This window comes from Maniola hyperantus, chromosome 4 (assembly GCF_902806685.2).
Source record: "Maniola hyperantus chromosome 4, iAphHyp1.2, whole genome shotgun sequence".
In the NCBI taxonomy this organism is placed as follows: Eukaryota; Metazoa; Arthropoda; class Insecta; order Lepidoptera; family Nymphalidae; genus Maniola; species Maniola hyperantus.
The window spans coordinates 16,107,066-16,125,270 of record NC_048539.1 but is presented as its reverse complement, the minus strand read 5'-3'; the positions used below and the strand labels follow the sequence as shown (position 1 = coordinate 16,125,270).

At 36.4% G+C, this 18,205-nt stretch overlaps 1 protein-coding gene across 8 annotated transcripts in view; it reads left to right on the top strand.

The window, feature by feature from the left end:
- shakB (shaking B) overlaps positions 1–18,205 on the top strand; it is a 158,461-nt gene that overhangs the window by 64,541 nt on the left and 75,715 nt on the right. Inside the window, exon 1 of one of the 8 annotated variants that reach the window (XM_069498023.1) lies at positions 9,786–9,949. The exons of 4 other annotated variants lie outside the window; for them this stretch is intronic. The gene's annotated coding sequence lies outside the window, so the exon portion shown is untranslated. Of the gene's footprint in view, positions 1–9,785; positions 10,185–18,205 lie in introns of those variants that run through there. 3 more of the 8 variants (XM_069498022.1, XM_069498020.1, XM_069498021.1) reach the window with 3 other exon arrangements.

The following is an 18,205-nucleotide window of genomic DNA, read 5'->3' as shown; positions in this document are numbered from 1 at the left end:
GACTTCATCCGCGTGGACTACACAAATTTCAAAACCCTGTTTTCACCCCCTTAGGGGTTGAATTTTCAAAAATCCTTTCTTAGCGGATGCCTACGTAATAATAACTATCTGCATGCCAAATTTCAGGCCGATCCGTTCGGTAGTTTGAGCTGAGCGTTGATAGATCAGTCAATCAGTCAGTCAGTCACCTTTTTATTTTATATATTTAGACATGAAACTGTGCTAAGGACACTGATTGCATTGACTTTTACAAAAAAAGAAGAAATAAATTAATTCGTGTTGTGGGATAACCTTTCTGATGTAACTCATGTAAAATTACTGAAACAATTTGCAGTCAACATTGCGACCCGTTCTGTCCAGTTGTAGTAAATAAAATACTAACTATAGTTCCTTTAGGGTTGTCCGCATATTTTTTTAAATAATTTACTAGCTTTTCCTCGCGACTGCAGCACACTATTTAATTTATAGCTTCTTGGTAAAAGAATTTTTTAATGGTGAAGAAATTATTAAAATCGGTTCTCTAGTTTCAGAGTTTATCGATTATAAATAAACCAATCTTTCCTCTTTAAGATATTGTAGCATAGTTAAAAAAAGTCTTTTATTACCCAAAAGTATAAGAGTGTTTTCCGTTTTTTCCCGCGATTTCAACTGCGTGATTTCAGGTTTTCAAAGATTTCCGGAAGCTCAAATTTCTAAGCTCAGTATTTTATGCTGTATGTTAATTATGTTAGTAATTCTGTCTAAGTATCCTTCTTTTAAATAAATATTAATTTAGATTTAACCTGCAATACAGTTTACTTCCGCTATTTTAGGCAAGCCAAGAATAACTTGAATTGCTTCTTTAAACGATTACTTTATAAAAAGCAAAATGTATGAAAATTAAAACATCAAAATCGTTGCAATTGGCTGCTTTTGTCGAGCTTTTTATCACAGCCCTGCTTATAACTGGTAGGTCCCGGGTTCGATTCCGTAGTGTGAATTTTACGCTCATCAGTTTGTTTCTTGCTCCAAGACCATTTTACCAAAAAGTCCACCTGAGTATTTAGGTCGATTACCGTGAATATGACGTATTTGCAGATGGCAATGGGCAGAGCACATAAAATAAAAAATAAAATAAAAATATTTTTTATTTAATTAAACTTTTTGAAGTACTTTTGAATCGTCAAATGTCAAAATCAAACCACTGGTTCGGAATGCTTTTCCTACCGAGAAGAACCAGCAGGAAACTCGGCGGTTGCTCTTTTCAAAGATAGCTCGAAAAACCGACAGACGTTGGGGTCCCTAGGGGAATGGCGACCTCCCACCATGGAAGACCTCCCACTAGGTGCACAGACGACATCATACAAGTCTTAGGAAGCCGCTGGATGGCGCTGCAAGACCCTGGGTGTGGAAGTCTCCACAAGAGACTATGTCCCGCTGTGGACGTCTATCGGCTGATAATGATGATGTGTGCACTCGCCTCTATTGTTAGACTAGCTGATGCCCGCGACTGCGTCCGCGTGGAATTAGGTTTTTAAAAATCCCATGGGAAATCTTTGATTTTCCGGGATAAAAAGTAGCCTATGTCACTCTCCAGGTCTTCATCTCTACCCATGCAAAAAATCACGTCAATCCGTTGCACCGTTGCGACGTGATTGAAGGACAAACCAACAAACCAACAAACCAATAAACCAACAAGCCAACAAACAAACACACTTTCGCATTTAATAAGGGTACTGATGATGAAACCATGTGTGAACGCGGCCTTATGCGAACAGGCCTTGAGTGCTTACGGACTTCCGATGATTCACTTGTGGGAATGAGAATTCATCATACACAGAGATTTTAGCCAATTAGCGTCAATCCTCGGAAATACTTATTTAGATCATCGAGAGTAACTTTTGTGCAATGCATTAGATATCAGATTCAGATCGCTGATATTAAATTACATTTAAATATTATAAGTCTCGCAAATTGCTATTGCGCTGGAACCATGTCTCATTAACATCGAAATGATGTCATTTGGGCGTCAGCCGAAATAAAAAATAATAAAAAATCAGCTCATCATCAGCTCGAAACTTCAGTCAAGCAGACTTTGCGGGACCTACACATAGATGTATTATAATTTATACTATATACTAGTAAGTGAATATGTTATATACTAGTGAGTGAATAATTTACTTAAAGCAAAAGTTTTGCTTAATTTACATAAAGATTCATTCTTTTTAAAAAAAATTACACGAAAAAATTCGCACAATACAAATTATTTCTTTGAAACTATTAAATAGAGGGTCTTACAAAATTTGTAAAATCCACGTCCGCAGGACACAGGTACATTTTCGTGATTATAATAAATGATATAATAAGTATCCTCATTGGAAGAAAATTAGTTCGTAAATAGAAGGCGATGCAAAAATATAATGCAAGTCGAGTCTGGCAAAGTTAAAAATACCTTTAGGCATTTCATTAAGTGCTCTTTCCTCTCGGGATGCACTGAGATCGATGCTCTATGTAGGTATTCCAAGTGAACTGTGTGCTTAGTATGAGATCTTACATCTCACCCAATGTTGATAGAAATCGAACGAAGAAACAACAACGTCGTCAAATTTTTTTTTTTCACATGAAAGTGGTCATGAAATACATCTGCCATGTTGAATTTTTCCAAAAATATTATAGCCAGTGCCACTCGGGATGATGTAAAGATTCTCTGTTCTATTCAGGCATTTAGAAGTTATGGTGGAGTAAAGAACCTCACATACATACATACATACATCCATGAACCCTGAAAGCATTACACTTCTTCACTACTACCGATTTTACTTTCACGAAACAACGTTTCCGCTTGGAGTGCTGGCTATAAATGTATGGATAAGTTTTAGCTTTAAACAAGACTATTAAGCTCTATTTTACTTTAACGCTGAAGTGTTTAGATGCTCGAATGCGATCAACGTTGGTGTGATGTAAAATCTCATACTAAGCATACTGAAATACAGACGAATTCAATACTCTAATGCACCTTGTAAATATTTCTGTGTCAAAGTATTAGGCTGGCCAGAGTTTCTGAAAATTTACGGTTTTCTAAACAACAAATTTACTTAGTTTTCAAATTATCGGAAAAAACATGGGATTAACAAAAAAAACTAAGGTTTCTACTTTCTACAAAAATAAAAGCTAACTAAGAGGTAACTAACGTCGTTCCTATGCGGTAGGTACCTTGGTTCTACGTAGCATAGCATATTACTTTATAGAATTTCGTAACCGAAGAGTGCCAATGGGACCCTATTACTAGCCTCCGCTGTCCGTCTGGCTGTCAGCGGTCTGTATCTCAAGAACCGTAATGGGTACTTGAAATTTTCACCGAGTGTTGTATTGCCGCTATAACAAACAAAAATTAAATTTTTTAAAATGGCCGCCATGCAAATTAAATAATATAATTCACAGTGTTATAATCTCGTACCTTGGTACGGAACCCTTCGTGTGCGAGTCCGACTTGCACTTGACCGGTTTTTTACTATTTAAATATAATTTTTTGTGCCAATAATTGTCAGTCATATTATTATGTTTCTATAAATTATTATTCGAAGAATAAAATAATGAAAAAAAGTGATCCTATAAGGGTCCCGTTTTTCCTTTTGAGGTACGGAACCATAAAAAGACCAGCATCTACTAGTTAGTGGATGATGCCCGCGAATCCGTCCGCTTGGATTTCAGTTTTTTAAAAATCCTTTGGGAAATATTCGATTTTCCGGCATAAAAAGTAGCCTATGTCACTCTCCAGGTCTTCAACTATACCCATACAAAAAATAACGTCAGCCCGTTGCTCCGTTGCAACGTGATTGGAGAACAAACCAACAAAAAACACATTTTTGTACCGTAAAATGCTGCAACTTTGCCTGGATTTTGCCGTTTTTGGTTTGTGTCTCTGAACCTATTTATTTTTATTGCTATTAATGAGTTTTAGAAGAAAAATAGATCTTATACCTTGCCAGATAAGACCCAAATCTTTTTAAATTATGCAGTTTTTACAAATTACAAGCACTCAAAGTCATAGGCAAAGATGTAGGTTAAAGACTCAACTTTGCCTAGAAGGATATCTCAATAAATAAAATGTTGATCCTTTCAATACTTTTTTCCCATATGTATGAGATACCGCGCTTGTCCCTGGCAGTCAAATTATTGCTATTAAAGTGATATTTTTTTATTCACAGCGAATAGGCAAAGTTGTAGGTGGTACCATAAGCATTCCATACAAAAATATGGTTAACACCAGGGCTGGGCCAAAAAAAATACAGATTAAACAAATAAACTTTTATTGACTTTTCAAATAATGTTGTGTTAGAAAAATGTTTTAAGTACCTAGGTACTTGTTTCGAAGACAAAATACTATCTTTAAATAAGATTATAAAACAAAAATATCGTTAATTATAAAGGTAATATGTAATTCAACAACACAACATAGTAACTTAAAAAAACTTATATAACGTCAAGAACTGTAGGAACAAAATACAAAATTTTGGTATTAAAAACATCAATATAAAAATAAATTATGTAACAAAAAATACTAATACTCGTTTATCTTAAATCATGTCCTCCGTTTCTAGAGACAATGTAAAAAAAAAGAAATACGTATAAAACTACACATTTTTTTGTTACAAAAAATATGATTTGGTAGGTATACCTATTCATCCTGTTAGGTTTCATATAATTTTTTTTTTTTTATTTTTTTATTTTATTAGATATGCCAACGATAAATTGTAACAACATTCACAAATATTAAAAACATGTCACAAACAATTCCAGTCCTACTACAATCATCAATTATAGGCATATACAGCATTACATAAGTCTCCGATTGTGTTAACAATAAGCTACCTACATTACAAACTTTTAACATTAACCACTAATTAATAAATATAATCTACAGCTAAATTAATAGATACAATTGCTTAATTAATTAAATTAGATAAGAGTCAGATAACGATAACAATTTAAGGATTAAAGATTACGACAATGTCAGCTCATTCATGGAGTACAATTTTTTCTTAAATTTAATTAGAGAATCGTGGAAGATATCAATGTCAGTGTATGTTAAGTTATTGTAAGAGTTCATTAATCGATTTGAAGGGGCAAATTTTCCTAGATTACTTTTGGAAAAATGGGGCAAGAAAGTTTTATTTACAGGAAGTCTAGGAGGTCGTCGTGGGACATGGATGTTTATCAGGTTCAATAGGTCAGGGGAATCCAGAGTGTTGTGGACAATTTTGTGCAGAGTTATTAAGTCCGACATAAGCCTGCGTTTTTCCAGGGATTGGATTTTAAAGTGTTTCATTCGTATTTCGTAATCGGCGCGATATGGACATGACTTATCTTTGAAGGCCAGGTACCTTGTGAAGGAACGCTGAATTCGCTCTATTCTTGCCGTATGAGTTTTGTAATGCGGATTCCATGCTGGGACTGCATATTCTAAGATACTGCGGGTCAGTGCATTAAATATTTTTATAATGCAATTGGTACTTCTGAGATCGTTGGTATTGCGTTTAATGAAACCCAGCAACTTCCACGCTCGGGTTGTTATGCGGTCAAAATGTTCTTTGAGTGTAAGCTTACTATCGATCATGACACCGAGATCACGGATGACTGCAACCTCTTCAAGCTGTTGCTTATGGATAAAATAATGAGTTCTTACAGTGTTCTTTTTGCGCGTGAATTTAATGTGTGCGCATTTTGAGACGTTTAGAGTCATTCTATTCTTAGTACACCAGTCCTCAATAGAGTTCAGATCCTTTTGTAGTAGGTGACTATCTTCGATAGAGTAGATTTCTCGATAAAGCTTAAGATCATCGGCAAATATAGAGCACTTACTATAGCGTATAATATTGGTTATATCGTTAATAAATAACAAAAACAGTAATGGTCCCAAGTGTGAACCTTGGGGCACTCCGGATGTTGCAGTGAAGGGATCAGAGGTGAAACCCTTCACTACTACCCTCAAGACTCTATTAGCAAGGTAAGATCTAAACCAAGATAGCAAGGGGTCGTGGATCCCGTACCCACATAGTTTTAAAATAAGGATGTTGTGGTCTACTTTATCAAATGCACTGCTGAAATCGGTATATATTGAGTCGACTTGTTGTTTGTTATCCACACACTTGGAAATGTACGAAATATAACCGACCAGATTGGAAACTGTGGACCTGTTTCGGCTAATTATGGCTTTAATCTACTGACTGACTGACTGATCTATCAACGCAAGTTTTCTCCTGCTTCGTTTTTCAGTGTTTCCCATATTTTTAAATAGCTGCAATAGAATTAAGATTACTTAAATACATTGACAAAATTACTAAGTTGGCTATGAAAATGCTTATGAACTGTCCTAACGTCTGGAAGGCATATTAAATAAGAAGAAAACAGGCTCTATTCTATTAAATAATATTTTAAAAACTGGTCAAGTTCGCATTAGACTCGCGTATCAAGGTGCTGGAATGGCGACTTCGGACCAGAAGACGCTGTGTTGGAAGACCCCCACTAGGTGGACGGACGACATCAGACGAGTCGCAGGGAGCCACTGGATTCAGGCAGCGCAAGACCGTGGCGTGTGGAAGTCCCTACAAGAGACCTATGTCCAGCAGTGGTCGTCTATCGGTCGATGATGATGATGATTAAGGGTTTCACCACCAAAGCTGTTAGTTTATCTTCTTGAGCTGTTAAAGTTGATAGTTTATCTTCTTGCTATTATTTGACATGATAGTAAGTAGCACATATTCTGTGAATATTTCAATATAAACTATGTAAGTATTATATGGTACACAAGATTCAGCTTGTGACAGACAGACAGGCAGCTAGACAGCATGTTGGAGACGTCTTTTAAATTAATAAAAATGCGACTAGTGACAACCCTAGACCCAGGCAAAGTTGTGTCACTCAAGTTTCCATAACACTGTGCAACATTGCCTACTAATTTATTTTAACGAAGTCGGCTCCTTTTCATAAAAATATCAAACCGTGCGGAAAATAAACAGTATTTTCTTACCCTGGGACGTTATCACTGCACGAAAACACCTTATTTCTGGATAAAAATGTAAAAGTTGTAGGACACTAAAAATTAACGCACGCTCGCGCTGACTGTGTTTGCTCTACTGACGGAGCCACCATAGAGCTACCATTTTAAAAAATAAAAAATATGTTGCTATAATGATGTAAAATACTACCAAAGGGTAGAAAATAAGACAAAAACTAAACAAATGGGAGATATCGTAATTGAAAAGAAATAGGCAAATTTGAGCTTAGTTTGCAAAGTTGCAGCAGTTTACGGTATTTATAATATGGGTATAATGATAATATGGGTAATGATTACAGAGTTAATTATAGACCGATTTAAAAAAAAAAATTCACGTTAAAAATGAACAAAGAATGAAATGTTCTGCAATCTACAATCTCGTACAAATGAAATCAAATACTTTTATACTTTTAACTTTGCTGAGTCGTTGGCTCAAAAGTTGGGGCCAGTATTTGCATTGGCAACTTTTCCGCTAAGCTATGACGATTGATCGAGTTTCGTTTCAGGCTACTGTGTTAACCCGAGTGCCCGACAGTAAAGAAAGGTTATGTTTTAATTTTTTTTTAATAATGTCTATAATCCTATCTACCATCGGCTTTCTAGCCATAATAACATTTTGGGTAAGTGTGTAAAACTTGTAAAAAAAATAGAAATATTTTTATTTTTAGGGTTCCGTATCTCAAGGGGGTAAAATAAGAGTTTGGTGTAGTCCACGCGGACGAAGTCGCGGGAATAAGCTAGTAAAGACTAAAATCGTACTTTTGACATGAAATTTGACACAAAAAGTTAAAATGGCGCGTGAGGGGTTAAATTTTACGCGTTATAAGCGCTTTCATGTCAGCTTAGTGTCAGCTAGTATAGAAATGAAAATATGACAGCTTTTGACAGACGGCCATGATTAACAGAGGCGGCATTTAGTGAAAACACTCCACACATAAAAACTGTTAACTTTTATTGGCCATACATCAAACAATCCATAAATTCAGTCCCTGGCGGCTCCAATAGTAGGGGAGTCCAAGAGGCTAAATAGGGATTTACTCGAGCGTCGTGGGGACCTATTGGATTGTGAAGATTTGGTGCTAAAAAAAGAAAGCTTATATGATATAACCCCTTTCACTGAAGGGGAGAGCGCGTGCAGGTTTTCAAAAATGTAAAAAAACATATTCAAAAAGAAATACTCGAGCGCTTTAGATATTAATAGTAGTAGTAAAAAATATGTATATGCCAGTTTGCTGGTGGGGGTGGTCGTACGAAGGTGTAGAAGGGGGCGCTCCATCTTAGACTGCATTATCACTTCCCACCAGGTCTAATTGCAGCCAAGCGTGAGTCTATAAATTTGAAAAAAAAGAAAAGGAAAAAATATTTATCGAGCGCGTCAGATATTGAGAAGAGATGTTAAGTGAATCCTCAAGTAGCTCCTATTAAAAAAACTGCCACTCTAATTAACTTACCTTGTCTTAATCTGACGCGCTCGAGTAAATCCCAAAATCCCCTCTTGGGCTCCCCTACCACAATATTTATCGACGCTATGATAGGCGCAGGGTTTCATGGCTGTTATTTTTGGTGTCAAAACTGTTCGCGATCATAATAAAGTTAACACCTTTAGTTACTGGTATTACTGGTAGGTATCTAGATTATCTTTATCTTATCTTTCTATCTTTATCTTTATTATTATCTTTGGAGTACTTTCAAAAGAAGCATTCAAGATAAACTTGAAAACTAAAACCCGACTATTATAATGATCGTCTTAATTAAATGAACGCTGAAATATAATAGTAAAATTGGTTATTAATGTAATGTTGTAGTACTTATAATTATATTTTATATTTATGATATCAGAATTTTCTCCTCTTCCATATTTTGTACCCACCTATTGTACCTGCATTTTATTGAACAATTAAATCATTCATTTATTCATTCATTCACCCTCGATACGATAGCAAAAAAATTCAAATACCCCTACTTTTTCGGGTGCCACTTACGCCATATTGATTTTGTTCATTTAAAATGTAGCCTTTGTCACCCGGACCATAATAACGATTGCTAACGAACGATATAACACCTCATTTCTAATACTTAACGTACCCAAAAAGGTGTGTTTAGTCAGTAGACTAAACCACCGAACTTAGCCAGCGTGGTGGACTATGGCCTAAATAGTTCGACCCGGGATCGAACTATCACCACTTTATTATGATTATGTTCTCAGAGGTGTGTGAAGTCTTCCTATCCGCACTTGGCCAGTGTGGTAGTCTATGGTCAAACCCATGGCCAGGGATTTGATAGGATAGGTTTATCATGATGGTATATAATAGAGAACGGGAGCCATTGAGCGGTGCTGCACCCACTGAGGTAGATTAGTACATAATACTTAATTCAATGGCTGCCCGCTGTACCCAGGCCTCCGACGAGCTTAGTCCGCAGCTGGTATAAGACCATGCTACATCTTAAGGTAGTATACTAGTACCTAACTGAACATCACGAAGCATCGACCTCCTTATCAAGTCGCTAGCGCGAGGGCCGACGAAGGATTTAGGGAGGCGATTGCAATTATCTTTATTGTACAGAATATAAACAGCGCATGTTTCACCAGCGGCCGACCCAATAACTTCAAATATTATGATGTTAATGTTTCAGGCGACGTGTACTGCACGCGCCGCACTCCAACTTAACTTTATAAATAGATTGCACATCGCTTCTCTATGTGTTTAGTGTAAGGAGCTTTTTCAGTGAAGCCGGCGATCGGCCAGTCGACGCGAACGCTTCGCCGCGCCGCCCGGCCGCTCGCGCTCTCCCGCCCAAGCGAGCCGTGAAACTTTTTTTTCGATTCAACTTTTTGATACGCGAAAGTTTTCGACGAATCGCATCCGATCCGACAGTGGGCCAGAGCTCGGGCCGGCGACGCACGCGACCCTAGTGAGTGCAGTCAAAACCGAACGTGTTTAAACGTCCAGTAATCGCCGCGGCGCGTAACCGAGTTTCAAAAATAAAACGTTGCCGATTCGAAACCGGAGCACCTCGAAGGTTAATGACAAAATAAAAAGCGTGCATTAAATTGTGTGTTGGAGTCGTCGTCACTAGATGTGCGTCGGACTCGTGGCCACGTGAGTGTATTGTCAGGCGTATTTCTGTAGGTTACCTACTACTAGAGGTTTGTTGTGATGTTTCGGTTCAAATATGTGAAATTAACAGCCCATAACCTATATATCGGTCAGTCGTAAAGGAGTTATTCGAATCGAATACCGAAATCTCGAAATCATAGCGATTCCGTTCGGTAGCATCGAGTCACGTAAACTCGTCTATGGGCCATAAAACAGAGTAAAGCACCTACTTTGAACAATGAAAACATATTTTATAACCCTATTCCTTAACCGTCATATAATCTGTCTTTACGGTTGCGTGGAGAAAAGTTCTGATTTCGGCGGACGCGGGAGTCAGGTTGGTAATTTACGCGGTGTTGCGAAACGTACATCGTCGTACTGCGATAATTCTCATAGTTCATCGCACGGGGCGTTTGGACAATGTCGACCCATATCGGCGGAGTAGGACGGCCGAATTACAATGTACTACATTAAACACTCACTAATCATGTTTTTCAGGCTACGTCGACGTCCGGCCGTCCGAATTGTCTTTGCATATGAAAATAAACAGGGCTTATTGCACGATAGAGCGGTTTATAGCCTAGTGATTAACACTGGAGTTCGCAGTCAAGATAGGGACTTATTTAGCTTTTTTGTCGACCTTACTGGCGCAGTGGTAAGCGCTGTGGTCTTATTAGTAAGAGCTCACTACAGAGTACGGGTCCCCTCTCAGAGTGAGAAAGGTTTTGGCCTCTACCGCGCTGGCCATGTATTGGTAGACTTCACACACCTTTGAGAACATTATGGAGAACTCTCAGGCATGCAGGTTTCCTCACGATGTTTTTCTTCACCGTTAAAGCAAGTAATATTAAATTAATAAAAACGTACATAACTCCAAAAAGTTAGAGGTGCGTGCCCGGGATCGAACCCCCGACCTCCGATTAGAAGGCGGACGTCCTAACCACTAAACTGTCACGGCTATGTGCCTTTTAAGCAAATAGATATCACTGGCTTTAACAGTGAAAGTAACATCGTGGAAACCGGCATGCTGGAGATAGCATAATGATCTCAAAGGTGTGTGAAGTCTGCCCAACTCTGGACCAACGTTAAGGACAATGACCTAAACCCTTCTTATTCTGAAAGGAGACCATTCATCTGGAGGTCTCAATGGGTTGATCATGATGATGATGATTGCCTGATAACATCTACACTTAAATGCGAAAGTGTATCTATCTATTAACTACCATTTTACAATTTTCCGGGTGATCCCTTGTTTTGGCATAAGGACACATTTCCATATTAATTTTTTTCAAAACTAAACTTTCGTTTGTGCCCTCATCCGTATTCGGTTCGTGTCCGTGATTCTTCGAAGTGCCCGTCATACAAATACGTACTCATTCGCTTCGTATTTTTACGGAATCCGTTATTTCATTGATGAGTGCACAAACCCCCACTGCTGAGTTTTACTTTTACTTTTTTGTTATTTTTTTTTATTCAGATACAAGTTAGCCCTTGACTGCAATTTCACCTGGTGGTAAGTGACGATGCAGTCTAAGATGATAGCGGGCTAACCTGGAAGGGGTATGGCAGTTTTTATTAAACCCATACCCCTTTGGTTTCTACACGTGGTTTCTATGTAACATAATATTAATAATATGTGCAGCTTTCTTACGATAGTCAACTATAAACAACTGGACATTTCATAAGACCCAAGGCTTTCCCGAAAAACAAGTTAATTTTTAATTTAGAGAAGGGTATAGGGCTACTTGTACCCGCGGGAAAATACCTTAGTCTTAGGAAAACTGAATTTCCACGCATGATATCGCAGGAAACAGCTAGTCGCGGTTGTAGTAAATAACTCGACGCGTTTATTAGACTTTATTATAATGCATCAAACCCATTCTTCCTGACATTAAAGACTACTAAAAGAAATATACTATTATATCTACTCTATACCACTATCTACTTATATTGGTAGAGTATAGGTATAATATATCTTAAAAGGCATTCCGAACCAGTGGTAGATGCATCTAACGATTCAAAAATACTTGTAAAAGTTTAATTCAATAAAAAATATTTTTATTTTATTTATTTACTAGCTGATGCCCGCGACTTCGCACGCGTGGATTTAGGTTTTTAAAAACTCTTTGATTTCCCGGGATAAAGAGTAGCGTCACTCTCCCAGGTCTTTATCTATACCTATGCCAAAAATCACGTCGATCCGTTGCTCTGTTGCGACATGATTGAAGGACAAACCAACAAACAAACAAACTTTCGCGTTTATAATATGGGTCCTGATTTATTTACTTACCTATCTATACCTATGTACATTCACGCATTGTTCATCCAGGGATTTTTTTAAATTTTTCAATTAATAATCATCTTTCTAAGCGTATAAAGTTTCTGCTAAGAGTAGGTTCGACAATTAGTGCAACGGGTGGGGTTTGAACCGCCAACTTTTCGGAATTCAGTCCGCTCCTTAACCTTAAGCTATTGAGGGTTTTGGAGTTGAAACTTGTACAGTTGTTGTCGGCGCTGGCGTGAAGATTTCTGACATATCATATTGTATGCATGATGCGTTAGAAAATGTTTCAATTTCACCGTAAAAGGACAAAGGCATATTTATGTCTTTTTAAACTTCAGCGTAGGGAAAGTCGCTGAAAGTACTTATTTTAAATCATATATACCTCAACGTGTTTATAAAACTTTATTATAATGTATCTAGCCATTCTTACTGACGTTAAAGACTGTTATCCGAAATGTTTTATTGCGAAGTCACTCGTAGGAACTGTTTCCTCACAATTTTTCACGCGCGGTGGGGAAATGTGGACGAAATTAGTCACTAATATTTTCTCTCGTAATTTATTTATGGGGACATACAATTGTTTGTATGCCTGTTCATTATCTGTGCGTTCGTGCAAGGTTCATCCCTTTAGTTTCTCTAAACTGTGGTTCATCCGAACTGAAACTTTGAACAGTTGTTGTTCAGCACTTGCGTGAAGGTTTCAGATGTAGTAGCACCAATATACACATTAGTTGCACAGCAAAGCATGTCGGATATTAACATAATTTTATATTATACAACATAAAAATATATTATTATGATATTATCTAACAGCAGTGGCGTGCAGCTCATAGAGGCATAAACACACTGCTTACCCTCATTGTAAGAAATCAATGCTTATTTTTTCATTATAACCTGCCGTAAAATAAGTTTATACCGAAATGCATACCCTGGCTTGAACTCCTGTGCACGCCACTGTCTAACAGTCATATTATATCTACAGATATTACAGCGCCCAATATAGAGACAAGATTTCATAATTATATTATACGATTTATACATATATACCTTAACGTATTTATAAAACTTTATTCTAATGTATCTAGCCATTCTTCCTGACGTGAAAGACTGCTAAATGATATATTTTATTGCGGAGTCACTCATGGGAACTGTTTCCTCACTATTTTTCACGCACGATGGGGAAATGTGGACGGAATTAGTCACTAATCTTTTCTCTCGTATTTTATTTATGGGGATATAAAATTGTTTAAAATGTCGTTAAGGACCTCCTTGATGTGATCTGTCGACGTTATGCCCTCGTTTGGCTGTTTGCGGACGCGGTATTCGAGGATATTTCTGTCAAATAGATATCCATACTGATATTATAAAATAATGTGAAAGTGTGTCTGTGTGTCTACAAGCTTTACATACATACACGGACAAAGGACATACATAGGCTACTTTTGGTCCCGAAAATCAAAGTAATTTTCGGAGGTAACGTGTGTTTTAATTAATTAAATATCACTTGCTTTAACGGTGAAGGAAAACATCGTGAGGAAACCTGCATGTCTGAGAGTTCTCCATAATGTTCTCAAAGGTGTATGAAGTCTACCAATCCGCACATGGCCAGCGTAGTAGACTACGGCCAAAACCCTTCTCACCCTGAGAAGTGAGCCAGCGATGGGTTGATCATGATAATGATGACTATTACTATTCTATTATAAATTAACAAAAATATCATCATCATCATCATCATCAACCCTTCGACAGCTCACTACTGAGCACGGGTCTCTTTTCATTATGATGATGATGCAAAAACATCTCGTTGATCAGTTGCTCTATGCGGTATGATTTTTTAAAAAGAATATTAGCCAAGTTTATTATGCTGACTAATATTCCCCTTTCCCCTCCAACTAAGAGTAAAGCTTGTGCTAGGAGTAGGTACGACAATAGTGCAACGGGTGGGGCTTGAACCGGCGACCTTTCGGTTTTCAGTCCACTCCTTTAACCGTTGAGCTATCGAGGCTCTTTAAAGTATATTCCTCATGATTGAAGTATATTCCGTAGTCGAGCAGTAACATATCTAACATAGTTACATAGTTAATAATAATTTGAACATATTTAAAAAACATATTTATCAACATTTTGCATCTTCTCCACTTTAAGTATATTTTTCATAGTTAATTTTCTTGTATTTCTTTTTTCTGTGTTTTTATAAATTGTATCTTATCAGTTAGTTAGTGCATTTATTTATTTAAGAATTGTTGTGTACACATATTAAGGGTTACCGCTTAGATCTTAATCTATTGTTTTTTATTTTTATTTGGACCATTTATAGCTGAAACCTGTTTTGTGTGCCTTTATAATAAAACTAGCTTATGCTCGCGACTTTGTCCGCGTGGACTACAAAATTTCAAAACCCTATTTCACCCCCTTAGGAGTTGAATTTTCAAAAATCCTTTCTTAGCGGATGCCTACGTCATAATAGCTATCTGCATGCCAAATTTCAGCCCGATCCGTCCAGTAGTTTGAGCTGTGCGTTGATAGATCAGTCAGTCAGTCAGTCAGTCATTCAGTCAGTCAGTCAGTCAGTCACCTTTTCCTTTTATATATATAGATAAAATAAAATAAAATAAACATATCAATGCCCCAAAGATTCGGTTCAATTAGGCGGAAGCAGGCCGCCCCGGCCAGCGGTACTTACAGATTACTTAGCGCTCCTGCATTTGAATTATTGCCAATAATTTAGCTCCGATTCAATTCCTTGCCCTGGGAATTAGTTTGCTGCTGTCAGGGAGACTGTGCATAATTTACTTTACTGCATCGTCGCGCCGGGATAAGGAACTATGAACCCATTGTTAATATCACTAATCATATTATTAATTTCAAACCCCTATTTCACCCCCTTAGGGGTTGAATTTTTCAAAAATCCTTTCTTAGCGGATGCCTATGTCATAATAGCTATCTGCATGCCTTTCCTTCTTTTGCCTTTTGATCCGTCCAGTAGTTTGAGCTGTACATTGATAGATAAGTCAGTCAGCCAGTCACCTTTTCCTTTTATATGATTCTCTTATTTATTAACATGTCTCACTGTTATCATATTTCTAACAAAGGTTTACAAAAATTACATAACAGGAATAACAAAAGCAAACAATAAAAATTAACAGAAATAACAGAAAAATAAACTAACAGAAACAACAGTAAAATAAAATAACAGAAACAACAGAAAAACAAAATAACAGAAACAACAGAAAAATAAAGTAACACCATCAAAAAAAACATTAACTATAAATAATACTATAAAATGGGTTATTATCTTAATATATAAAACGAAAAGGTGACTGACTGACTGACTAACTGATCTATCAATGCACATCATCACCCAGTCTAATTATTATTTCTAATGATGATTGTAGAAAAAAATATCTTAATGCTTGGTCATCAGATAAATATGAAAACATATGCACCAGTCTTGGTCTTTGTTTTTACAAGTCCCGAACGTTATCCCGATATATGATTCGTAAATACCATCAATATTTTCCCGTCTCGTCCAGCTTGTTAGAGCTTGCAACAATGTATCGATATATTGTGAAAACACCGAAGAAAAAAGTGGGTATATCGATATATTTTGTATCGATAAAAAATTCAACTTTAAAAATTCAATAAATACAAATTATGTAATTATTTACCTTCGTACGTGTAGTTCTGTTGGTGGTTCTAATAATAAAATTAAAATATTTGTATGCTCCAATTTATAACGGCCAAAGTGTTTAGGTACTTTAATGTGTCTAGAGATTTTATACTAGCGTCATCTTTGATTTGGATTAGTAATACAAAATTATCTGAAAATATTATTCAAAATACTTCTCATTCTGAGAGGAGACCTGTGCTCACCTGGAAGTCTTAACCACTAGACTAATCCATGTAACTGGATCGAAATATCGATTTCAACAAACATTGTATATTTATCAAACGTACGTACTCGGTATTTACATTATTATGTATTTGAACTACGAAATAAGCCTCAAATCATTATTAATGTATTATGTAATTTTTATTTTTTACTTACATATTTACTTAAATACAGAGTTATTTCAGCTTTCCATAGCACGTTATTAATAAATAAAATAAATAAAATATTTTTTACTTAAACTTTTGCAAGTATGTATTTTGGAATCATCAGATGCATCTGCCACTGAACGATATTATTATTAGAATAGTATAACAATTATCGATACACTGCATAGCTCAGATAAGTACATCACTAGACATAATGTTCTGAGAACGGGTTGATACAACGGAATGAATCGGTTATCTAGCGGATTTTATTACAGTTTGGTTTTTTATAACGTTTCCTACAACTGGGCCTCGGGAACTTTATTGTCCATGTTTTGGTCATTTGAAACAAAAATAGAAGATGGGGGAAATTGATTTAACTGGAGAAAAATGGAAATTTTGAACACAATAGGATATTTTTTTATAAGTAGGTAGGACCTCCACAAAACTTAAAAATATATTTTTGTTTACTGACAGGCTATTTTTATCCCGGAAAACCAAAGAGTTTCCACGGGATTTTTAAAAACCTAAATCCACGCGGACGAAGTCGCGGGCATCAGCTACTTTATTAATAAAATTTAAAGCAGTAATTATCTACTTTTGAAGCACGTGCAAGCTAAGGGGGGGGGGGGGGGGTTTGGGGGACATTAGTGAATTTTTGTATGAGTGAGCATTTCATTAAAGTGAAAGCGAGCAATTATTTAAATAAAGGTCTCTAATGAATACCTATAGTTTGATAAAAAGTATCGATAACTATATATTTTTACAAATTAAATTTTATTTTGTCACGTTATTAAAATAATCTGCAAATAGTACAGTAACAATAATTAGTTTATTAGATAAGGATAACTATTATATTAACATACCTAATATTACTATTTATTAACAAAGAAGAAACTTATTGACATTATAAGAGATAAGAGTTACGCGAATTTTCAAAGCGAAAAGACTTTTCATCCAACTTCAGAACTATTTTACTAATTTTTTAAATAGATATACGATTTGAAATACTTAATTCGATTTGGCTTTATCTAGTAGATTAATTTGACTAGATCTATAGGTACTATAATAAATAAAATCGGAGTGTCTTTCTGTAATTTCGAAATAACTACCTTATTATTAGAACTGTACCGTACATAACAAAATCACACGTTTTGAATTTTTTGTCTGTCTATTTAAACGGACTAATCTTCAGAACGGCTGAACCTATTTAGTCCATGCGGACGAAGTCGTGGGAAAAAGCTAGTAGATTTATAAATTCACCCATAAAAACATTTACAACTACGAAATTTTGAGGAAAATATGACAGTGTTCTAGATCCTATGAAATAAATAATATCTCATTTACTACCATCGAAATATAAATTGTTTCAATGACTTATACCTAGTAGTAAGGTAATTAAATATAAACTAAAATATTTTCATTAATTCATTCATTCATGATCAACCCATCGCCGGCTCACTAAGAGCACGGGTCTCCTCTCAGAAAGAGAAGGGCTTGGCCATAAGCTGTGATAGCCTAGTGGTTAGGACGTCCGCCTTCTAATCGGAGGTCGGGGGTTCGATCCCGGGCACGCACCTCTAACTTTTTGGAGTTATGTGCGTTTTAATTAAATAAATATCACTTGCTTTTAACGGTGATGGAAAACATCGTGAGGAAACCTGCATGCCTGAGAGTTCTCTATAAATGTTCTCAAAGCCCAAAGGTGTGTGAAATCTGCCAATCCGTACTTGGCCAGCGTGGTAGACTATG